Genomic DNA, 25,515 nt, shown 5'->3' with positions numbered 1-25,515 from the left:
AGTACAGTACTGTGCAAGCCCAGATGTTTCTTTCACATCCAATTCAAAACTCCTTTCTCTTCCCCAACTCAAGCCTGCCCACACCAGGACCTTTACTAGGGACAGGAGACCTAGCCTCTTCCTTCTACCTCCTCCCGTTTTCCCTTCTCCCATTACTAATTCAGCTTCTGAATTCCTCCAACTGTAAGAAGCCTGGGTGGTTTTTCTAAGAGCCCTCTTACCACCTTCAGTTCCGGGTACCAGGAGAAAGAGCTGCAGAAACATTTCAGCATCCTAGAGTGAGGAGTTGGTCTCTTCTGATCTACATCTTGATCAGAACAAATGGGTCTTTTTTGAAGTTCTTTGCTTGACTTGAAGTGGGGAGAAAGTCCAGCCCTTGCTCCATGGAAGGAAGGTGCCACAATGTCACTCCTGATGACAAGCCTTAATTTTTCCTTTACAAAACATGTTTCACTTTTCCTAATTAGTTTTATGATGTTAAGGTGGAGGTGAGTGATGGTAAAAGCTAAACAGTGACAGAATCATTTTTGTTATCTGTTAGAAAGGCCTTCTTGGATGGTGTCATGCGTTGCTGCCCAGTGGAAATACAGGGTCAACAATCATTACAGAGCTCTTCCTGTGTCCCAGTCCTGCAACATGGTTAACACTTAGTCCTCGGAAGAGGAGCTATGATATACACCTCTAGGTTACCCATGAGGAAACAGACCATGAGAGGTTAAATTGCTTGCTGAAGGCACAAGTGTAATCGGGATTTGAAACAAATCTATCCCCTTCCCAAGTCCAAACTCAGTGCAAACCACTTACATAATTTTAAATCTTTTGGTAGCCACAGTGAAAAAGTCAAAAGAAAGAAATGAGATTAATTTAACTAACACATTTTTTTAATCCACATAAATCCAAAATTGTATTTCAATGCCTAACTAATACAAAAATATTAATGAGATCGTTCATATTCTTTCTTCCATCCACATCTTTGAACGCTGGTATGTATTTTAAACCTACAGCACATCTCAGTTCAACTAGCCACATTGCAAGGGCTCCATAGGTTCATGGACCTAGTACATATAATGGCGGACAAGGGGCTAGTCCCTCCCTTGAAAGTGGGGTGTCACTTTTTATTCTTGCCTTTTGGACCTCAGACAAAACTCTGGGGCACTTAGGTCAATTGAACATTCTGAACCAACACAAATCTTTCCTGCCTACCATGCCATTCCCTCTGTCACTCCCTGTATGTTCCACATCCACATATCCTCCTCCTCTACTCTCCCTGTGTCTGCTCCACTTACTGTGATCCATCACACAACAGGCACTGGGCTCCTCATTGTTAAGAGGATTTTCATAAAATGGTTGGGAAATTAATGAGTGGTCTCAGATGGAACCTTTTGACCTCACTTTCCTTCCTCCCTCCCTCCCTCTCTACTGTTTTTACTCTTTCTTCCTTTCTAAAATATTTAATATGTTAAGTTATAATCTTATATAAAATATTGCTAACTTGCAGTGTAGATGGGGAAAGACAGGCAAGGAAAAATAGAAACTTCATAATATTGTCCTAAAATTTCATTTCCTGTCTTGAAATGTTATTACAATACAATTTTGTTTAAGGTTGGGGGTTAGCAATGTTGGATACTACTAGGATACACAATACGAAATATTGAGACTAAAGATTAGGCTCAAAATTTGTCTTAGGTTAGTAGATCTTTCAAGTTTTTTGTTAGCCTTTTTTTCCCCCCTAAAATGAACAGATATGGTACATGACAGATTGAAAGAAAAAACACAAAAATTTGGGACTGGGAGAAAAAGCATAGATCTAATAATGTTCCCAGATAAAGATAATATGGTTTCTTTTCTTCTTTGTTTATCTGATTTTTATTTTTTATTTGTTTTGAGATCTTTTTCTAATTTACATATAAGTCATGACACTCTAATGTCAAAGGAAAGGAGATTTGAATTACATTTCTCTACATCAGTAAGAGGTTTCAAAAAATAATAGTTATTTAGTATGTTCAGGAAAAAGTTGTTGACTATAATTTGAGGGTTAAAGATTGAAGAGTAAATACTCAAGCCTTCCAAAGCTCAGTTTTGACAGGAGTTTAAATGGTCTTTAGTCAAATAGTAAAATAGCCAACATCCTGAAGGAAATGGTTGTAGAAATACCTTAGTATTTCTTCTCTCAGAATTACTATTGTAACTATGAAAAGTTAAGATGTTACCTTTAAAATGCAATATAAAATGTAGGTCTTATCCAGTTATGAATAATAAAGATCTCATTGTGTTTCTGCAAGTAAAGTACCTGGAGAAAATCCAATTAGGGCAATTATATTCTGCCTATATGCATTTTTCTTAGCAATTTAAATTTGATTCAGGTTTAAAACTCTTTCTATTCAGCAACTATTTATGACTGGATGAGGCAAAGCATTTCATTTGTTGGTGGAGTGATTTCCATAAATATGACAGCAACATGTTCTGAAACACTTTGATATTAACATATCTTGCAAAAGAAATACATTACTTAATCATTGAATAGGATAATAATGAGTCTTTATTAAACTTCCCAGATAAACATTGTATTGACATCTAGTGGCTATAGAGGCTGATAACAGATACACTATTTTGAAAGAGCATGGAGTATTAATATTTTCCGTTTAAAATATTCTTAAATGAAAAATGGGCAAAGCATACCTAATACTGAACAATGCTGAAGTATGAGTAAGAAAGTATAAAATTTCTTTGTGTTGATATGTTAAAAGCCAGGGATGGATCTGGAATGGTCTGAAAAAGAATCCTATCACAGCTGTTGAAGAAATATAGGAAAAAGCCCTAGATACTTGGTAATAGGTGTAATAAGGTACATCAACAGTAACAGGTCAACAACCATTACAGGAGCTCCTCCCATGTCCCAGTCCTGCAACGTGGTTAACAGATCTTTTCTCACTTAGCTCTCAGAAGAGGAGATATGATATACACATCTAGGTTACCAATGAGGAAACAGACCACGAGAGGTTAAATTGCTCGCTGAAGGCATAAGTGCAATCAGGATTTGAAACAAATCTATCCCCTTCCCAAGTCCAAACTCAGAGAAACCACGCTTCTATTAATACCCAACTCTACATGCTAATGACTTCCTTTAAAATGAACAAGTTAAAAATAATCATATTCATCGTTTGAACTCACTTTAAAAAAACAAAACAAAACAAAAAAAACCACCCTGTACTTTTGTGACAACCGAATCTTGCCTATTGATTCTTGAGCCATTATTATTCTGGGGTGTTACTTTGAGCTTGTTTCTACCTCCGGGATTGACATTCATAATCATTTGACTCGTGTGCATTGAATAACTTCGAAACGCCGTGCATCCAGAAAGAAGATAGGGTTCTCCTCACTGGTATAGATCCTTGGACTTAAAAAAAAAAAAAAAAGGTTGTTTCTTTTCCTCTGAAAGAAGACTTCTTTGAAAAGCTATCATAGAAAAGTATCACGGCAAGAAGTAAATTTACAGGAGGGAGTTGAGAAGTACGAGGTGGTGGTGACCTGCTAAATGAGAGTGTAGAACTTGAAAGAGGGTAATGGAGACATAAAAGGGAAGAAGGAGCCCAGGAAGAAGCTGAGTGTAAATCTGATGAGAGGGAAATGGTGGGCAGCAGCGGTAGGGGACAGAAACGGGGTAGTGATGGATTTTACAAAACTCAGCTCTTGTGGGAAACAGGCCCTTAGGTGGAAGGCAAAAAGGTACCCCTTCCTTCTACAGCTTTTCAAATAAGTGTATAATTTGCATAATCTGACAAAGACTAGAACACAGACTTAGATGTACATATATATATATATTTTAAGGTTCCAAATGTACTTTATTTCTTCAATCATGCCCTATTTTAAAGGGTGCACAGTGCTTCTAGTTGAAATCAATTCTGAATTGGCTTTGAAACAATTCAGTATTATACCAGCTGGGCTGATTACTGGTCTCTCCATTCCTTTGGGGTGCCTCTGCTAACAGGGAACAGGTTCCATTCTATTCCAATGTGTGTTGCTGTATATGCATATACAGCCGCACAGAAAGTGGCTCCATAAGCAATACAGCATTACCATATTTGTCATGGAAATCAGTTGTCCGCTTTTGGCGGCTCTGCCTTGCCATTGTTTGCTGAATGCTTTGAAGTTGGAGACAACTTAGAGCATTTTTGGCCATGGGAAACATCCTGAAGACAGAACGGTGTGGCTACAGCTACAGCGGCTGGGTTGCTACAGCTGTGGGTCAAGTCCCCTCGTCCAGACATAGATGTATATAACTCTCTGTTCAATGTAGCCCTTCCTACCCCTTTGGGTGATCCCAGCTCAATGTCATCTGTGTGAATCCGGATGAAATGTGTTGAGGAAAGGAAGAACGGGGGTGAGGAACAATTGCATTTCTTTTTTTTTTTTTTTTAATAGATTTAAACAAATTTTTTTTTAAGATTTTAATTATTTATTTGACAGAGAAAGAGATCACAAGTAGGCAGAGAAGCAGGCACAGAGAGAGAGGGAAGCGGACTCCCTGTTGAGCAGAGAGCCCAATGCAGGGCTCGATCCCAGGACCCTGGGACCATGACCTGAGCCGAAGGCAGAGGCTTAACCAACTGAGCCACCCAGATACCCCAGAACAATTGCATTTCTAAGGCTTACAGTAACTCTAGGAAATCTAGAGAGGCTCTTGGTCATTTCTATCGTGGAACAGTCCTCTGTATGCCTCCATTTGGTGTACAAGCATTTAGGAAGTATTTCTATCAATTCCCAAAGTAGACACTCCTCCAGATCTATAATTCTGAGGTTAACTTGGAACCGAAGGAGGCTCTGGGAAAGAGAATAGGGAGACAAATTGGATAGGACGTGTTTAAGAAACACACTGGTAAGGTGTTCATAATGAGCAAGGGAAATGACAAGAAGTCTGACAGTAGTGTTTTGTGCAAGAAAACAATGAGCATTTGGGGACGAGACAGATAGAAAACTACAGTCTGGAACAGAGAAGTTCATTCTAATGAGATAAAAAATCACTAAGAGTCTTGACTTTGTTCTTGGGTGAAGATTCAAGAAAGGAGTAGAGCCTGCCTGTGGGTTTTCGGATAACGAGAAAGAAATGGGTAACACTGCTAAGGAAACATTTTCATGCTTAATCTGGCAATGAGGTACCAAAGATAGCTAAAGATAGGAAATTGGATAAGGACTGGAAACTCAGAAGATTACAGCTGATCTGTAGTAGTTTGGGGATGAAAGAGTATAAAGGGAAAATAAGAAAGAAGTAGAGAGCAGATGAGAGGCTGTAAGCGGGTTTGCCAGAAGCAGGGAGCACTGTGTTGTGATCCTTCTCAGAAGACAGCAGATCAAGGAGCTGTGTGCCTGAAATCAACAGCAAGATGGAAAAGCATTTTTTTAAAACTATGTGTGAGAGAGGACATCGGCATCTCTTCAGACCAAATCAGAGAAAACTGAGGCAGAAAAGCCTTTTGACAGCTGTTTCCCAAATTTGGCTGCACGTTAGAATCTGCTGGAGAGCTTCGAGAAGTGTCTTGATGCTTACGTGGAGCCCCACGCCAAGAAATCAGAGTGTGCAGGGTGGGAGCCATGCCTCTACAGTTTTTAAAGATTAGCAGGTGATTCCAATTTGCAGCAAAGTGTGAAAACCACTTATTTACAGAGCATGCCTTGAACTTTCGGAGGGAAATTGAAGAGCAGATGGTGAGTGAATTGGTTAAAAAAGAATGACCAAAATCATCTCATGATATGGATGTGTGCATTATGCATGACCCACGCAAATCCTAACACTAGCCACTCACGGGGTTGTGCTTGTTTTCTTGATCTCTCACTTCTACCAAGGTTCCCTGACAGTTTATTTTTGTTATCGTGATGCATTGGATTTTCTCTTCCTATCTCAGTATATTAACATACTGAGCACACAAATTACAGAACTTTGTATGTCAATTGAAAAATGAAAAATGCTAGGTTGATGAAAACTTGGCATAAATTAGTCACAACATATTCAAAAAATGCAGCTTGAATGCTGAGCTGCGCACAGGATATGCATAAAAATCTGATGCAGTGATTATCTCATGCACGGGGTATTGGATTTATGCGGTCGTCCTTTAAATAGTAACAACTTGCAAGGTATTGGAAATGCTTCTATCCGAATTTGTGAGGTGACTCCAAGTCACACAGTTTGCTCCGATTTGGTTTTGCTTTTTTAGAAACATAAGTTTGTGTGCATTTTTGTCACAGAACACTTCTTTTCCCATGAGAAGTCAAACCTTAGCAAAACACACTGAAAAATGATGGTGTGCCTCTTACTTTTCTTCTTTGATTAGGCTTGCTTAATTCTGTATTATCTGCCTTTGCTTTGATGCCAAACAAGATTAAATTTTCAAGTATAGTATGCTAAATTTATAATATGAATTTAAAACAAAATTACTTATAAGAAACCAACATCAGTATCTAGGGACATGGCTGAGCTATTAGCATAATTTACACCAGTAAAGATATTCTACCCTAATTATTTGTGGCCAATTATCAATTACTGGTCAATGCTAGAATCATTCACCGTAATTATTTCCCTGAGGAATCTTCCCTGGATATAATGGAGAGCTTCATCACTTTTCTTTTCTTAGCAAAACAATTTTTGTTTTTCTTCTACAAGATTTTTCATGTATGAGAAAACCAAATCTAAACCTTTGCTACTGTGAATGTCTCCAAGATTTTAGATTTTGGGTCTTAAATATCCACAACAAAACCTAAATGTATCTGTGGCTGACATAGGACATTTCTAGAAAGAATGCCTAAAATATAATATTGCTATTTCATCTTCTCCTTTTTATTAATTTCAGTTCTGAATTTCTTTTTGTTTTTTAAATTGAACAGATTGATTTATACTTCCTAAGTTAACATTTTAAACATTAATTCCTTTCCTTACATACAGGTTTTTTTTTTTCCTATTAAAATCAATCGCAAAGCCTGCAAACACTAACCTTACATTTGAATTCCTAATGACTCCTCCTATTGTCTCATTTCTGTTTGAACCTGTCAATCAATGGTGAAAAGTGCTAATCACTCCCAGAAACCCCAATCTTGCTCACAAAAGTACCAGTCACTGAAAAATAATACCGATTGGTCATGGATGGGCAGGAAATCTCACTAGGGATCTAATCTCACAATGGAGTTTATTAAGTCCATTTTGCTCAAATCCAGCTCTCCCTGCATGCAAGGGTTTGGAACTTTAATTTCAAAGTCAGCTAAAACCAGCAAAGGTAACTTATATTCATTAGCCGAGCTCTGACTGAAGCACTGGGAAGCCTCTCGGTTAGTGCTTCTGGCCCTTGATAACAGCAGAAGCATTTATTTTTACTCTTTATTTTTTCCCCTCTTTATTTTTTAAGATTTTATTTCTTTATTTAACAGAGAGAGACACGGGGAGAGAGGGAACACAAGCAGGGAGAGTGAGCAAGGGAGAAGCAGGCTGCCCACTGAGCAGGGAGCCTGATTCGGGACTCGACCCCAGAAACCTGGGATCATGAACTGAGCCGAAGGCAGACGCTTAACGAGCCACCCAGGTGCCCCTTCTCCTCTTCTTTTTAGAGAGGGGGAAAGCCTCAGTTGGAAGCTAGTTGTTTTAAATTCTTAATTGGCCTACGTTCTTATTCAGCTGCTTATTATTTTGACATCTTGTTCTTTGGAGTGACTAGACATCCACAAGAAGGATATTTCCCATTAATTCTCCCTGTGCAGCAGTGTTCTCTCAAAGGCATGGCCACATTTATTACTAAAAGCAGTTATGATGTGTACATACAGCGTGGGCCATAAAGTATTGTAGTCTCGGGTCACAGAGAGAGATGAAGTGTCGGCAGGCTTATTGTCCACATTATGCAGAACACCAACTTTCTTTCAGCCTCTCTCTCTCCCTCTCTCTCTCTCTCTCTCTTTTTTAACTGCAGCTTATTTGCTTTCTGTGAGGTGGCAGCTGCAGGGGGCTGGTGTGAAGAAAGAAGAGGAAGACGGTAGTATCATTAAAGAATAAACAGTAATTACCTTGTAGAAATCTCTAGAGTGATTGATTACCTCTCCGGCTTATAAGAATAGGCCTGGGAATATACAATAATTGATTTCTATTACTTATGTGTGTTTTCCTTTTAACTTTCCAGAGAGGCAACGTACTTTAATTGACTTTAATTCCAGATTACGTATTTTTATGACTTCTTCTGGAGTTGGCTAGGGATAAATAGAGTTGCTAGTCCCCTGAGCCATATTACCCATTGGAAGCAGGCAGAGACGTGTATGTGCCCATGTGCATGCGTGTGCGCTCTCGCATGTCGTATGTCATCACACATCTTGCGCTCATCACTGGGTTGCTTTTGTCTTTTCAAGTAGGTACTCATTTAGGTTTAGATGGGCTCAGAGGAATTTCAAGGATTATCAAAACTTCAAAGTGAGCGGCGGTTTTAGCCAGGTCCGGCATTGGCAAGATGGGAACAAGATCGCCTCCAGGCAAGCCTGCCCTACGTTGTGGGACAGTCCCTTGAGCAGGGTGGAGCTGGGTGCCATCAGATCTTAAATTGTGCCATACCTGTTGTGATGACACAGGTCTAGTCATGTCCCTGTGAAATTGCAGGGCACCATCGACTTATATTTTGACATTGTGAAAATCAGACATGTTTTGGAATAACTGTATGCCTTTTGCTGGCTGGAAAATTGAGGCATAGTTTGCTATATAATGCATCTAGAAGAAAAGGAATCAAATGAAACCAGACCTTTCATTTGACAACACTGACAGCAGCTTGGACTAGATAAAATTTTGAGACTAGACTAAGTAGAGAGAACATTATTCTCTGAAGCATCGTGTCTCCTGGTTTCCTAGGGAATTAAATTACTTGTGGTTTCTCTGACAATTTACACATTCTTTATACACTATATATTCATATGTATACATATATACCTATGTATACATACCATATAGGTATACATACCATATATATACATACCATTATATATATGTGTGTGTGTCTATATGTATATGACCTTTCACAACAAGTAATAAATATGGGTTAACTGACTTTTCTCCCCCTTTTTGAAAACAATTGTTCCCTTTTCATATTTTTTATTCCATTGCTTAGCCCTGTGTCTGGCATATTTTAGGGAACTGAAAATGTGTGTTGTGAGTCTCTGATTCCTGAAGGACTGATTACATTATTTGGGCAGATGCTGAGGTGTCCATTTTTTTCTTTGTTTGGACAAAAGTGATTAAGATAATATTTATTCCTTGGTATATACACAAAGCAATGTCACAAAATAACAGAAGATAGCGGAAGTAAACAATGCCTTCAATACTTCTCTAATTTCACTGGTGCCAAAGAGCTGCAGATGTTGGTGTGGGCATGCAAAACTCGCTGGGAGCTGGGACGTCAATATCTGGGGGGACTAAAGATGTTTTTGAGTTCTTCCTATTCTTGTGAACTAGGATTCCATTAATGAAAAATCTACTGGATTACCAAGAATCATGGTAGCAGTTAGCATCTGCAGCTTAAAAGATTTAGGATTTTTTAGAATGAATTTTTCCCTCCTTCTAAACATAGACCAAAACTAATTATTTTAGTGAACAGGTATACAAAATAGGAGTTAATTCCTGTTATCCTACTTACACAGTGTCTTACAGAAATAAACTCAGCTGCCAATTACCCAGACTATAATTCTGATATCTAACTTACACAGTTCCCTAAAAATAGTATGGGAGCATTTTCCAAATTCGAACATAAAGACTCTGGCTCAGGAAATTCTCAAGGAGTCGACAGTGCCCAGTAGCTCTCTGTCGAAATAATGATTGCTTTTATGTTGTATAAAATATTTGTAACTCTAGGAAGTCAGATCCTAGAATTTGAAGCTGTCACCCTAATAGCAAATGGTTTCACAAACAATACGGTGGACCTAAACAATGCCGCTGAAATATGTAGCCACAGACATCGGGGTATCACTTGGACAATGCCACCAATAGCATGAGTGACACTTGACAGTGGAATACTGGGCCACTGGTACTTAATGGTCTCGAGCTTTGTCAAGTATTCCTTTTTCTTTCCTTTTATTTTCTCTCCCTGGTGGCTATTTGTTATTCTCCGAAGACTACAGACTTCCCTTCCCCTGGACCTTTTTGAACTCTGCTGTCTTTGAACATCATGGATATTGCAAAAGAAACTATTTACTAGGCAGTAATTATATGCCACCCCTCGTGTAAAGGTAAATGATAATGAGGTATGTGCGAATAATAGGCAGCCCTGTCAAAGGGAAAAAGAGCGGCTTTTAAACGTAGAGCCATACAAAATGCCTTATAGACTTGTTCTGGAGTAACTGTATCAATTAAGCAGGCTAAAAGCTCTAACTCAGATGGGCACTGCACACAGCTTGTCTACTAGTGTTTTATTATCAAGTCCATTATGATGAGTTCTTGTCCTAGACAAAGGGGGAACAGAAAAAGAATTCAGGCTGACAAATTAGACTTGAAATCAGTTTCATTTACATAACGACTGGAAGTTCATTAATAACAGAGTTTTAATTATTCATGCTCTTGTTTCACTAGATACAGCAGTTTTCCCCCTGCTGTGCGGGATGTCTGGATTAGCTAAAATGAACCTTAGCAAACTGATAGGCTGCCCAGATACTCAGATGCTTTTCTATTTTCACACCACTAGAGATGGGGGTGGGGGTGGGGCAGGACAGAGTGTGTGTACAAATTGGGGCTGCGTAATGAGGGGAGCGGGGGGTGGGGGGAGAAGAGGAAGGCACTGAATAGAGAAAAAAGAAAGCTGGCTAGCAGGTTTGCAGAAAAGAAAGAGAAAGGAAAAAAATGCAATTGTTGTATAAATGTGTACTTGATGGGTGCTTCCACCTGAGATGATAACACTTTAAATATCAATCAGTTTAAGATTTCCTGATGGGAACTACTACCAATATGATGTGTGTGTGTGTGTGTGTGTGTGTGTGTGTGTGTGTGTGTGTGTTTAGGAGCACGCATGTGTGCAATTCTTTTCCTTCGGATATGGGAGCACTAATAGGGTTTATTTAGGTATCCTTGTATTAAAAAGAGAGAGAGAGAGTGAAAGAAGAAAAGAAAAAAAAAAAAAACCTTTTCCCCCAATTCCACAATATCAGGACAAATCCGAGAAACAGGTTTAAAGTGGGCTTCAATACAAAGTTCTTTAATGAGAGAATTAGTGATATTTTCATTCCTGCTAGTAATAAATAATGACACGAAGGACACTTTCCTGCAAAGAACTTAAACTGTTTTCACACACATCAATCTCCTGCTACAGTCTCCGTGCCACCTCATGAAGTAGCTCGGGGCTGATTGGACAGGGGATTATTGCATTTCTGGTTCATTTGCTGGCTGTATATTTTACGGGCTAATTTAGGTAACTATCTCACAAAAAGAGAATCCATGACAAATAAAAACAAGGCTCTGCTCTTCCCAATACCCACCCTGGCTCGGCGAGGTGGGGAACGAAGCTGGAAGAGAACCTCTGTTCATTTTGAAATCGCACAACAGCTGCTGGTTGGGGCTCACAGGGCTGTCTTTGGAACAACTTTGTAATAAAAGTTCTTAGTTTGGAGACCCATCGTTTCTAACATATGGAAATATTTTGAAGAAAAAAAAAATAAGTGAAGAGAAATGACATTTAACAGGAGTGAACCGAGTACTAAGCACTTTGTGTTCTCCTGCTTGATTGAACCTACACAAAAATTTTATATCCATTTTACCATTTTACTGAGGACAAAATCAAGCCTCAGAGAGACCAACAGTGCAGCTAGTGAAGGAGCAGGTAAGAAATCAGTCTCTGTCTGTCCACACCAACACTCCCCCTGCTACATCCTTATCCTGGAGCCAATGATTACTAATATTTTTATACAAAGTTGACACAATTTTTTTGTTTTTCTACCTTAATTTTCTTTGCCCTCCCACCATGTAATGATTTTCTACAGAATAAATAGAAGAGTCTGTTTTTTTGAGAATATAGCTTTCTTAGATCTTGACTAACCAGAAAGTCATAAAATCAAATATTTAAACAGTTAATCCAGGAGCAAGGTGCTAATATGAACAAGGCCTATTTCTAGTAACAGAATAATTGAGTAAGAATTAGACAGACTACTCTACCTGATAACTTTAAGTCAAATGCCACATTTGTAGATCACACAGGGAAAAAATTAATCACCAAGAGCTGCCACCTCTCATTACTTGAAGTTTGCTTCTAAGTGGGCATTTTGTCCACATACTGTGAAGGGCAGTCACGGACTAATAAAGACAACGTTTTCTTTCTTGCTTGCTCCTCTCCCCTTCCTCTTTCCCTCCCTCCCTTTCTTCATTCCTTACTCTCTTTTCCTCTTCTTTACCTTTTTCCTCTTCCTCTTCCTCTCCCCCCACCCCTTCCTCCTCCTCCCATTTTCCTTCTTCTTCCGTTCTTCTGCAAGGCCATGCTCTGAAGAATTCACATTTACGGGCTAGTTTTATTTATTCCTTTTCTTGGGCATGTCCATCCTCCCCCCACCCTGTTTTGGCCTGTTTTATAAAGCTATCTATCTTTACATCAGAGATTTTGAGTGGTTAATTAGCTTCAGAGTGATCAGAAACTCTCAACTCATTTACAATATTTCACTTTTTTATCTCTCTGAAGTATAAATAGAGATATTAAGGTACAAAGAGGGTACCTGGCAAGACTCAGAAGAAAACAACAAGTGTTCGAAAAGATAAAACAAGGTCCTTCACTGGAGAGCAACCCCAAGCAACACACTAGATTTCCGAGTAAAATGCAATAAACGGGCAGTTAGCAATATGCAAACATCAGAATCCGGGCAGGTGGCTGGAACATTATTGACTCCAGTGACATCCAGAATGGCACATTCACAAAAGTTGCCTTGGCAATCTGAAAATTAAGCTAAGGATACTCTTCTTCTAAATCTTTGACCAAAGATTGCTACAAAAATCGGATGGTTTTGGAAAAGATGATGAAAACCAACCTTTTAAAAAGCTGAAACAACTAATTTTCAAAAACGCCTTCACTGCGCGATGGGTGGTGTGTCTGTTTGGCTTTACACTCATATTTCTTCCGATTTTCTGGGCCCTTTGACTCCTTTAGAAATGTAGAAATATTGCCAACGGACAAGGGAAACAATGGAAGGCTGTGTGGGAAGAGGAGGAGACGGGATAGACATCTGGATTGCGTTTGATCCGAAGGCTCTCTCCCAGTTAGGTGGCCGCTGCCCTGGGCAAGCGGGAGGGGGTTGCCTGTGCTCGTATTTGATTTCCAGGTGCAAGTATTCACTCATCTAAATCCTGACCATATGCTGCCATACATCTGCGGAAGTACTGCTGTTGCCTCTTGAACTGGACATAAAACGTACACCTGACTGAGGCGTGCAAGATAGATGGTCCCAAAGCCGTGAAAGCTCCAGCAGTTTCCCAGGGAAGACTGAAGCCACGGAAATGTATCGAATAGCTTGTGTCATGATGGGTCTTTAGCCAGGTTAGAATGGCGTTCAGAGGCAAGTCGCAGGACCCAGGAGAGAAAATGTCTCGAGCCCCATCTTGAACCATTTTGTTCATCATTTATAAAGTGAAAGGAGTGATTTTTTTTTTTTTAAGATTTTATTTATTTATTTGACAGACCGAGATCACAAGTAGGCAGAGAGGCAGGCAGAGGCAGCGAGAGAAGCAGGCTCCTTGCTGAGCAAGGAGCCCATGCGGGACTTGATCCCAGGACCCTGGGATCATGACCTGAGCTGAAGACAGAGGCTTTAACCCACTGAACCACCCAGGCACCCCGAAAGAGTGATTCTTCAATCCCCTAAGGGAAATCCACCCTGTGTAGAGGGAGACATGTTGAAGACAGGAATCCCACTGCCTAAGATGCAGTTTAGGGGGGAGAGTAAGTTCTGGAGGCCTACTGTGCAACACTGTGTCTCTTGTTGTATTATACACATAAAGATATGTTAAGAGGCCAGATGTCATGTTAAATGCTCTTAGGGCAATAAATGAAACCAACAAGACCACGCCATTCACTAACTGTTGGCCAACTGCAATCTTGCAGGACATGGCTGTTTGCCAAACAGAACCGTAAGTTTATGCAGGATGGTTAGTGATTGTGTGCAATTGGAAGACACTGGTTTACATATCTGATTCATAGTTTTCTCATCTGTAAAATAAAGGCAATACTATTTCTCATATTGGGTCTTTGTTAGAATTCAATATAATGCAAGTAAAGGCATCATGGTCGCTTAAAAGGTGGCAATTATTGCTACTATGGGACTAAAAGTTAGGAAGCCAGTTTTGTCCATCGGGCATTCAATTTATAATTTGAAGTTCCATCAACTCCACGGTGGCAAATTGAAAGGCATGTGTGGTATGCTTCCAGGCCGAGGGTCAATAATGATCGCAAAGGTGGCTCCCATTGTGGAATGATACAGGGCCTCCATTTGGAGGCTGTAACCAGTACTGAGCTGTGATCAGAAGAAGAAAGCCCTTAAAAGGAAACACTTTGAAAGTGTCAAAACTTTTTTATTTCACCTCTGGGCCATTTTATATATAAGTCCAATATTTTTTTAAAAATTCACATGGCTGGAAATCTCTGTTAAGTCTGTTTTGTAAGGTGTTTTTTTTTTTATTATTTTTTATAATTATTAACAAAGGAATCTAATAAAAAGGAGGAATTACAAATATATTTTTGTCAGTGATATTTTACTGTATTCCAATCTTTTGATTATTGGTCAAGAATCAAATACTGTTAACAGTATTATTGTATTAATAAACAAAAACTTAATTCCCTGACAATGGTAAGGAATAAAACTATTAAAAAAAAAACTTTCAGAAAAAGCTGGTTAATATTGAATGTCTTTTTTTTCCTAGTGTATTAAAAGTAGTGACCTATGTTTTCCTTCTGTAATATTTTGATGTTTTTTTTAAGAATAGAGAATGGAAAATTACTGTTTGTATTCCATATTACCTTACTATTGAGTAAAAGCATTTTTTTTTTTCGTATTGAAGACTTGTTGAAGACCTTGAATTTTTGTTACACTGAAGGAAAAAAAAAAAAAAGGTAAGGGGTAAGGAAAAAAGAAATTATCCTTACTGCATTATGCAGCTTATGAGTTTGGTAGAATTCTTGTTCCCTTTCTTGTATCAATCCTTTCTTGTGATAGATGGAAAATGAATTTAGCGCCACACTGGGGGACTCCTTGGATTGTTATTTAAAATATCCAAAGGATGGGGCACCTGGGTGGCTCAGCTGGATAAGCGTCTGACTCGTGATTTCAGCTCAGGTCATGATCTCAGCCCCATGTCCTGCTCCACACTCAGCAGGGGTCTGCTTGAGATTTCCTCTCCCTCTCCCTCTGCCCCACCCCTAGGTCTTGCACGCTCATGCACATACTCTCTCTCTAAACAAATCTTTTTTTTTTTTTTAATTTATTTGAGAGAGAGAAAGCATGAGAGAGAGAGAGAGAGAGCATGAGTGGGAGAGGGAGCAGAGGAGAGGGAGAGGCAGAGGAGAGGGAGAGGAGACACTCCACTGAGTATGGAGCTCGAGGTGGGGCTCTATCCCAGGACCCTGGGATCATGACCTAAGCCAAAAGCAGACACTTAACCGACTGAGCCACCCACACACCCCCTAAATAAATCTTTTTTTTTTTTTTTTAAGATTTTATTTATTTATTTGACAGACAGAGAGCACAAGTAGGCAGAGAGGCAGGCCAGGGTGGGGCGGGAAGCAGGCTCCTCACTGAACAGAGAGCCCGATGTGGGGCTTGATCCCAGGACCCTGGGATCATGACCTGAGCTGAAGGCAGAGGCTTTAACCCACCAAGCCACCCAGGCGCCCCTAAATAAATCTTTAAAAAATAAAATAACGAAAGGATAAATAAAGTGTGAGTCAAACTTACAGTTCTGTGCATTGGGTTTCAGTTCAAGTAATAATGTACCAAGGGCAAGAGGAAGGGAGGAAGGGAGCGGAGGCAGGGAAATGAAGTGGAGAAAAGCAGTGGTAACAGAAAAAGTAATGATAGCACAGAAGGAAAGGAGAAGAAGGGAGCAAAAAGGAAGAAAATAAAAGGCAAAAGAAGGACACAGCAAGTGGGATAAATTATTTGGGAAACTATAAAATTAGGAACTATTTTGTGGGAAGGCAACTTGAAAGGCAGATACACAACAATGAAATCAAAACATCCATAAAGAAGCCGCCTGAAAATGTTTTACTGTCCTGGGTTAAAAGTTGCTCCTTATTTGGGAAAGAGGGTGCCATGCAAGTGCCAGCTGAGTTTCATCAACAAATGAGTATTTATGGACCAGGGACATGACTAAATTCTGTGAGGCAAATAACCTACACAACATGAGTAATGATTAGAAAAGGAAAATAATTTGTATCATACAAGCATTTGCTATTTCTTTATGGGTCACGTCCTAGGTAATTACTTGAAATCCACACTTCCGTTGTAAACGTAATACTTTGAAGATAATCTCAGCAATAAGTTCTACCAGTACGTCGACAATGAAATCAATTGCTTAGACCCTTATATATTTACTCTTTTGTTTATGAGATTTTTACAGCTCATTTTGAAAATGAGAAACTTTGAAATTTGTGACTGTAATGTCTGGTGGTTTAAAAGTTATTTGAATTCAAGGTTCAAGTACCTGAGTGCTACACACCAAACACACACCATGACTTTAGGAAAATCTCACGATGGCCTCCATTCTTGATTCATCCCTTTTCCTTCCCAGACTTTCTAAAGCCTTGATTCAAATTTCAAAAGTCTTAAAAATTCTAAATTCCCTTCAGTGTTGGATGCTACATCCATAGTGCTGAAATTATGTATACACATACGTTTAGTTCTTTCTTCTAAACTTCGTCAAAAAAGAAGAATATATACAATTTTTTGAATTGATCTCTTTTCCACCTGCTCTTAAAGGACTTCTCCAATTCCCACACAAAGGGTAAAACAACAACACACGGATTCTTCTTTTATCATTTTCTAATAAGTAACATGCCTTTGAAGTGCCTGGATGATGTCCCTCCTAATCCGCATCGGATGCACTGTCACTTTTAATTCTCACGAGAAGGAACTTGTAACTCTCACCCCTTTCTCAGGGAGACAGAGAGTGTCACACAACACAGTGTTGGAGGTGGAACAGAATTTAGGTGTGGCCAATTGCAAAGCCACATCTTTACATATTCTGCCTTCTGGTCTTTTATCGCATATGTCTCAGTCTGCTTCCATCTTCCACCTATAGGCTTCTGAAGCTAAGGTTCTCTAGGGCAGCTATCAGGTTATACTCAGCTGTGCTTTGATATAGGGATGGGCACGGAGGAGGTTCATAAAAAATTTTTGGCAAGAATATAGTAAACCCAGTTCCAGCTTTATAATCAAGCTACCCTTAAGCTTCACAGAAAGCTCCTACATCTTCTGTTTCAGTTTCTTGTTACCTCAAACAGATCTGCATGCTCTACACACAGGGTTTGAGAAGGAAGTGAAGAGTATGATATATACCTGGTCATATACGGGGACTCCAGACTAACAGACCCATACCAGCCGTCCTCAATTTCTTGTTTAAAGTCATTTACACAAACAGGATATTCACTCTAGGTTTCTGCAGAGGAAGCCCTTCTATTGGTAAACTGGGAAATTCTCAAATCCCAGAGGCACAAGTGCTTCAGAATCATGGCGACTTTTCTGCTCCAGAAACGTATGAGCAAACCTGGCTCTACGGAGGGAAAGGGAAAGCAAAACGCATTCTGATGATGAGGGCCCCAGATGAAGGGAGTGCTCTTAATTTCGGAGTGTTTGTGAAGTGACATTCCCAAGTCTGTAGTCCATTTATTATGGCTCTGTTCTGGCAGGCTCTTACCAGGTGTTTTTCAACGAAGCACTAAACTTCCCCTCGTTGACTCCAAAAGGAAACCTTCAGGTAGGTTTAATGCAGAAGATTAAGACTGCATTAAGATTAAGTCTGAAATGTTCTGCTACCAATTAGCCCTCTAGTATTTCTGTAAGCCTTGAATTTTTGATGCGATCAATGACACCAGTGGAGCCATCTTCTGTGGAGTGGTTATTAAAGATATAAAAATCAATACAAAGATGATACTTGGAAATCTATATCACAAGATAATGAATCACCATGAGAGCAGACTAAGAAGAATGTCAGCAAACCAAACAGAAGGTTTGTGCATAACAAAGTATCTCATGCCAGTAGAATTCAAGCTAAATTTTGCATGAGACAGAAGTCTTCAGGCTACACTTATGATACATTTGCATGACAAGGTTTTAATAAGATGAAAACACAAGCCCAACCAGGCAAAGGGCTTCTAGTAACATTTGGGGGTGGAGGGAGGAGTGGGGATTGAGATGTTCAGGACTGAGCCAATAATGGCATGATTTAACTTTAACGATAAAATAGCATTAAAACTTTCTCTGTCAGTAACCCTCATTCAATTTCTTTTGAATGAAACATTATTTGCCTGCATTTTAAGTCCATAAGTACTGATTGTTATTGGAGCTACGTATCGGAGCTTCACAGAATAGTCCAAATTTAATTTGAACTGGGGATTGATTTCGTTTCCTTCAAAGAAGATTTTTTTTTCCTTCCAAAATTGAGCTGGTGCATGACTTTGCAAGTTCATTTTGGTTTTCTCCTTGACACAATTGTAAGTGACAGGAGAACATTTATGTGTTTTGTCCTTAAGGGACATCACGACGTTGTTAATGAAGCCACAAATGACTGGGAGCTATTCTATGGCTTTAGAGATATGGATTCCCTATGATCTCATGTCATCGCTGACAGAAAAAGCACAAATAAGCAAGGCTGCCCTGTCTCCAGTACACTAAACCACTGTATATTTAATAGATATAGAGTTTTATGCTTGAGATTTTCCAATTTACAACTACATAAATAAACTTTTATAGACAGGGATTAGGTGAGGGTGTGTTTTTGTGTATGTTGGGTGGTGCAAAAGTCATAAATGTTTCTATTTCCTTCTTTCCCCAGGCACACATACGAATCCCTCATTAGCACTCGTCAGTGGCAACCCTTATGGAAAGACCTGCTCATAGCCACTGAGCAGCAAGTCTTAAAGAGCAAAGCCTGGCTCTTCATTAACCAATAAACTTACTGATTTACTGAGAGATGTCTTTGCTTTTCTTGGAATTTTTTCATCCACGTCCATCCTAGCGCCAACACCATTTCCAGAAAGTGAAACAACGATTTGTTTGTGCTATTGTGTACTACGTATGGTTTTCTCAGTGTTTTTTGCAGGTTTCAAGGGTTGCCTTGATCAGTCAGGGTGGGTTTCCCACAGATTGATTTTTTTTTCTCCCAACATATCATGTAACAATAAGAGAGCTAGATACATCTTGTGTAGTCTTAACAAGTCTTTGCAGTTTTGACTTAATTTGTTTCCCTCCCTTTTACCCCCTGAGGGTCCCACAGCAAATGAACCATTCAGTAGCATAAAACAAGGGGAATTAGTTTAGATTTTAATAAAACACAGACCTCTTGCGGGCAGTATCTGCTCTGATGTCGAACGCGTGCTGATTAAAATATTGTGGTGTCTTGATTATTCTGACAACTCATGATAGTGCCCTTGAATCCCCATTTCCTGGGAAACCTCAGCACCCAGACCTGTTCAGTTCTCAACCTCATCCATGGGGACAGTGGGATCATCTTGGGGAAGATACTTTATTGTCTGTAGAATGTACACTACAGAGCCATTAATATACTTAGCTGTTTCTCAACACTTTTAGACTCAGGATTTAAGTTGAATAGTCCCTCTTATCTCTTTTAGGTGGTGTGAGGGGTGGGGGAAGGGTGAGAAATGCTATTCTCAAGGACAAGGGGCTTACAGGTAACATTTATGGAAGTAGTTTTGAGAACAAAAAGATTTTGCAAGCCATGGAAACTTTTAGCCTTCATAACCTTTGTCCTGTTAGCTTGGGGATGGGTTTTGATGCCTTGAAAGGCATTTGTTTCAAAGCTATTTGTTTACAAATAGCTGATGATGGTATAATTCATGCTAGTTGCTAAGGATACACTTTATAATAGCAGAGGAATTGTGAGGAAGGTATTCAGTAAGACTGAAAAGCTGTTTCTCTTATGAAGTCACATTTTAATGCTTTTGGCGGAAATGTTGGTTAGTGTCCTTACAAATCTGGTTACCAAAAAAACCCAAGTTGGATAAGTGTCTACACCTGGGGAGAATAATCAAATATTATTTTTAATAGGTGGAAGAAATGAGATGCTTAGCAATTACGTAAGGGCAAAGTCCTTCCTAACTGTCCAAAGGATAAAAACTTGAACCCAAAAACTTGATCAGGTAAGTTGCATGGAAAAAGTTAAGTTTTCAGACAATGTCTGTTCACCAGATAAAAACCTGATGATCACTCTTGATAAAATGAGCTGAAGTACTAAAAAGGCTAGATATCTGAACAAGAAAATTTCATTTTCCATGTAGTTAAGATGGGCCTACAGGCAGGAGATAAAACCCACAGAGAGCATTTACAACATTAGATGAACACAAAATAGTTTTTTAGATCTTTAATTTAGAAATTAAGAAGACCAATGTATTATTTTATAATACCATGTCTTTTTTTTTAAGATTTTATTTATTTATTTGACAGATAGAGATCACAAGTAGGCAGAGAGGCAGACAGAGAAAGAGGAGGAAGCAGGCTCCCTGCTGAGCAGAGAGCCCGATGTGGGGCTGGATCCCAGGACCCTGAGATCATGACCTAAGCTGAAGGCAGAGGCTTAACCCTCTGAACCACCCAGGCACCCCTATAATACCATGTATTATATAATGTAATACAAGAGTTAATTAATTAACAGAATGTTAACACATAATGGAAGCAAAGAGAATTATCCAGGAGTTTCACATAAGATCTGATCTTTGTAAACAAGCTCGGAATTAGGACTACTTCTTGACCTCTATGAATCAATGCTTCACTAGGCGTTAAGGGTCAAACCTCTGACTGGTCACTTGGCTTTTATGAATCCAAATCTTAGAGGCTCTAATTTTAGGAGAAACAAAGCAGGATAAAAATATATTAAGACAGGGAGAATTGAAGTTAAAATATAACCAAATGAGGGGCACCTGGGTGGCTCAGTGGGTTAAGCCTCTGCCTTCGGCTCGGGTCATGATCTCAGGGTCCTGGGATTGAGCCCCACATTGGGCTCTCTGCTCAGTGGGGAGCCTGCTTCCTCCTCTCTCTCTGCCTGCCTCTCTGCCTACTTGTGATCTCTGTCTGTCAAATAAATAAATAAAATCTTAAAAATAAAGTATAAACAAATGTGTTGAAAAAAAAAACTGGAAAGAAATATAACAAAATGTTAACCATGTTTTTCTTGAGGTGTTGCCACAAACAATGACTTTTATTTTCTTCCTTGTATGTTTTGAAATTTATAAATCTTCAACAATAGCACTTCTACTCTACCCAGAAAAAGTAGATCAATGGAAAGTACAATCTAGTGGTTGAAATTACTGTTATATACAAAATGAATGCATTTTACCACTGGTAATGCCTTTGGCTATAGAGGAAAGAGGATTTCCATAGAAGGATTATAGTGTTTTATATCTAATTAGTTGGGAAAGCTTTAGGCAAAATCAGAACTACTGATCCTGGAAGCTGAATACAGTAAAGACTTAAGAGACACGAGAAGAAAAGGTAAGATCAATGGAAGATCTTCCAGACAGTGAAAACAGTTGGTTAGAGAGTGGGTAAGAACATGAGGAATGTGAAAACAAGACAAAGTGAGCTTTATATGAAAGTCAATAATAAATGAGAAGAGATTAGAAATAAACTGGCCTTGAATCTGAAAGTAAAGAGCCATGACAGAACTCTGTATTTTGAATGTCAAAATTAAGGAACTCCATTGGGAAATAAGCCTATGGAATGAGCAAAATCAACCTTAGAGTTAGATTGATTTCTACTGGGGTAGGGGGACTCGAAGTTATTAGCATTGGGTCCGGTTTATTAACATCTTAGCTTTCCCTTTACTTCCAAGAAAAAGCACATATGATGCTTTTACTCTTCATAATTCACTTGCTTAGTCAAATACTCATTGATTTTTCTGAATCTGTAGCCTATCTGCTTGTGAAACATTCATTGACTTCATGGGACTAAATAATAAGTATTGGTTGATGTTAATGTACATACATGCAATAAAACTGTCAACTTAGTCATCTTCCTGGTCTACCTGAGTATATAAGAAAAGCATCATTAGACAGTGAGGCAGCACTGTCTGAGAGGTAGTACACATAATGGAAAGAGCATGCCCTTTGACCTCAGATAGACACGGGTTCGAGTCCTGACTCTGCTACTTGCTCCTTGTTAAATCTGATCAAATTAAATTTTTGAGCCTCATTTCTTCATCTTTAAAACAGGGACAATACCTTCTTCCTGTATATAAATTTGTGAGGATTAAATGAGATATACATAAATTAAAGCATAGAATGCCACATATGCAATAAACACTCTATCCACAGTAGCTATAAATATCACTGCCATCAACATACTCACAGTTTATTTTCACAACACAATGCAACTTAGAGTTTCAAGAACAGTATCTAATTTTAATTTCTTTTGTGTGAACCAAGCTTTGGATTATTAATATAAATGTTCTCATTTTTTGCCTTAGATGGCAAATGGTTAATTCATAGAACTAATTCAGGGATTCATCTTCCATATTCTCCAGTCTTTCTCTATGAATGTCAATAATGGTATTAGCTTTCTCTTTCTCAATCGGTTCCTTTTGGGGTTGGTCAGAAACCCAAAGAGAGCATGGGCCAGCAGGGACAGCTGAGGAGAATGAGTCCTCAGGAAGAGAATGTTTATGCTTAATGAGCTTCTGAGTCCCCAGTTTTTTATTTTGAATAGATGGGGTTACTCAGTAAGCTTTACGCCCAAGCCCAACATTTAGGTCTTAAAGACTTGAACTTAGCTACAATAACTGTAGTTCTTCCTGAGGGGAAGGAATTCTTTCTACCTAAGATGGATCTTTGCAGTTGCAATGTGATGGGCATGTCTCATAGTCCAGGTAAGCTTGGAATTTTGGTAGGATGTCTACTCTCGATTTCATTGCACGGATGAGTGAAAGAAAGACCTGTTTGCTGGGTTTTACCTGGCTTTCATGGTGAATTAATCAGCCCCTTCATCTGACTACTCCTTTGTCTTGTTTTTAGGGGTCAAGTAGCTCATTATATAGACCCTGGATAATGTAAATCTAGGACCACTGGTTATTTGGTCCTGAGAAGAACAACATCTCCAAGCTCTACTCATTATTATAATCCCCATTTGGATCCCGCCTCTTCTGTCAGAACTCCGACAGAATTGATCATTTATAATACTGGGATGAACACATACATATATTTTTTGTGATGATATATTTATTTTGTATATGTTGATTTTACTTTTATAAATAAACTGGAGAAAGCAATGATCACACTTTATACTCTTTTTGTACTCCCTTGTGGAAGAGTTGAGGAGATGTTAGAGACCCTCAAGAAAATTAGTTAAATTACTTTAAAAAAGCAGTTTCTAAACATCTAGCCAGTGAGACTACAATAATATATTTAGCTTGTGCTTTTTGTGATTTTAAGGTTTCTAATGAATGTGAACAGGGTTCACTTTAAACTAACCCTTTCATTCTTGAAATGATGGGATCCGGGTGCAAGAGGAAAGGGCAGAGGTTGAAGGAAAGCCTGAGAACAGAATGTGGATTTGGTGCCTGTTGGAATTCACTAAATATTTTTGTTGCTTGAAAGTTTTTCTTAAAAATCAGCTTCAGGGGCGCCTGGGTGGCTCAGTCATTAAGCAGCTGCCTTCAGCTCAGGTCATGATTACAGGGTCCTGGGATCGAGCCCCACATCAGGCTCCCTGATCACCCAGAAGCCTGCTTTTCCTTCTCCCACTCTCTCTGCTTGTGTTCCCTCTCTTGCTGTCTCTCTCTCTCTGTCAAATAAATAAATAAAATCCTTGGGAAAAAAATCAGCCTTCACTTTTGAAACTCCTTTATTTATTTTTTCAAATTTTATATAACAAAAATTTTGTTAGATCATTGTTAATTGTTCAAGATCACTTGGGAAATTCAGTAGAAGGTTTGGGACTAGAACTCAAAAATGCTATCCCAGCCATGTATTTTTCACAATGACACTTACCTGAAATGCTAGTTACAGGGAATAGACATTATCCACTCATGTCTCTTACATTACCATAGCAATCAACGTTTATTTGTAGCATAAAGACCCCCCAAAATTATGCGGTAATAGTTTAAGATAAAACAATTTAAAATTTCTGAAGTGTTACACTAAAGCAGTGTCTTAATAGTTAATATTATTGCTTTCACCATAACTGTTACTTGCCTTACTTTCAATATTATAGTGATGTGATCTTTTTCAAGACTATGTTAAGACAGTAATATGTGTGTGGTCATTATTCAAGACTAGATTGAGATCTGCTATATTTACTGGATATATTTTGAAAATAGGAAAATGAAAAAACTTCATACCAACATATGAATAAAAATCATGGTGCAGAATGGTCTCTATTATTTTTACAAGAAATTTTCTCTTCCAATAGACTGCCTATTATTAATATCTATTCTTTAAAAGATACCTTGTTATTTCTACTTCGCCAAATATTGCCCATTTAAATGATTTTAACGCTAAGTATCACTGTGAACTATTATAATAGTATGGTTAATTAAAAAAAGATTCTAACTTCAGTTTAGGTCTTCCTTCTTTTTCAAATTAATAGTCTAAATGGCTCAGCAGATAACTTGTTTAAAACTTATAATTACCATTTTCTACATACGGTTATTAAAATAAAAATATAGCCATAATCAATGATGGCATTTGTAAGAAATATATAAATTATGTTAAATAAACCATCTCCCCTATGTGTGTTAAAAGATCAGTTGCACATATTTGCATTTTCCAAGTTATCTTCAGAAATAGGCTAGTGATCAATTGCATTTTGGAGCTGAGAAAACCAGGTCAGAGGGCAGTTACTGACCCAGAACTGAAGCGAGGTGCTCCAGGGTTCCATAGACCATACGCTGATGTTATTTATTTTCTTTTCTGTGTTCTGTTCCTTTCAGTTCTGAAACTGGGGGATGGTGGATTTTAGAAACATGCTTTTGCTCATGGAGGAGGAAGAAATCCAATGACTTCTTCTGACCAACTAGCAGGATGGTTACGTTTATTAGAAGAGAAGGATGGATGCTACTGGCAAAGCTACTGGAGAGATGAAGTCATTAGCCATATATAGGCTCATTAAGCTCTAATGGTGATCATAATCATCTGTTTGTGATTTGAAAGAATGGTGCCTCCATCCCTTTGAAAGGCTTTTTGTTTTGTAGATCCCTTTTTATTCTGCTTCCTGAAACTCTATGCCCGTTGATGTTTGCATGTTTCTGAAATGGCTATGAGTCTTCTAAGTGACTCTCCCACTCCACGTGCTGGGTGCTGGCGAGCTGACAGGCACCCT

General features: G+C 38.7%; 1 pseudogene; it reads right to left on the bottom strand.

Moving 5' to 3' along the window:
- Positions 1-3,824: 3,824 nt before the first annotated feature.
- LOC116875050 lies at positions 3,825-4,197 on the bottom strand (annotated as a pseudogene).
- Positions 4,198-25,515: the final 21,318 nt, after the last annotated feature.

Source organism: Lontra canadensis, unplaced genomic scaffold (assembly GCF_010015895.1).
Source record: "Lontra canadensis isolate GAN:19392208 unplaced genomic scaffold, GSC_riverotter_1.0 scaffold40, whole genome shotgun sequence".
In the NCBI taxonomy this organism is placed as follows: domain Eukaryota; kingdom Metazoa; phylum Chordata; class Mammalia; order Carnivora; family Mustelidae; genus Lontra; species Lontra canadensis.
Note: the sequence above shows the minus strand (reverse complement) of the source record. Positions and strands in the feature narration are given on the sequence as shown.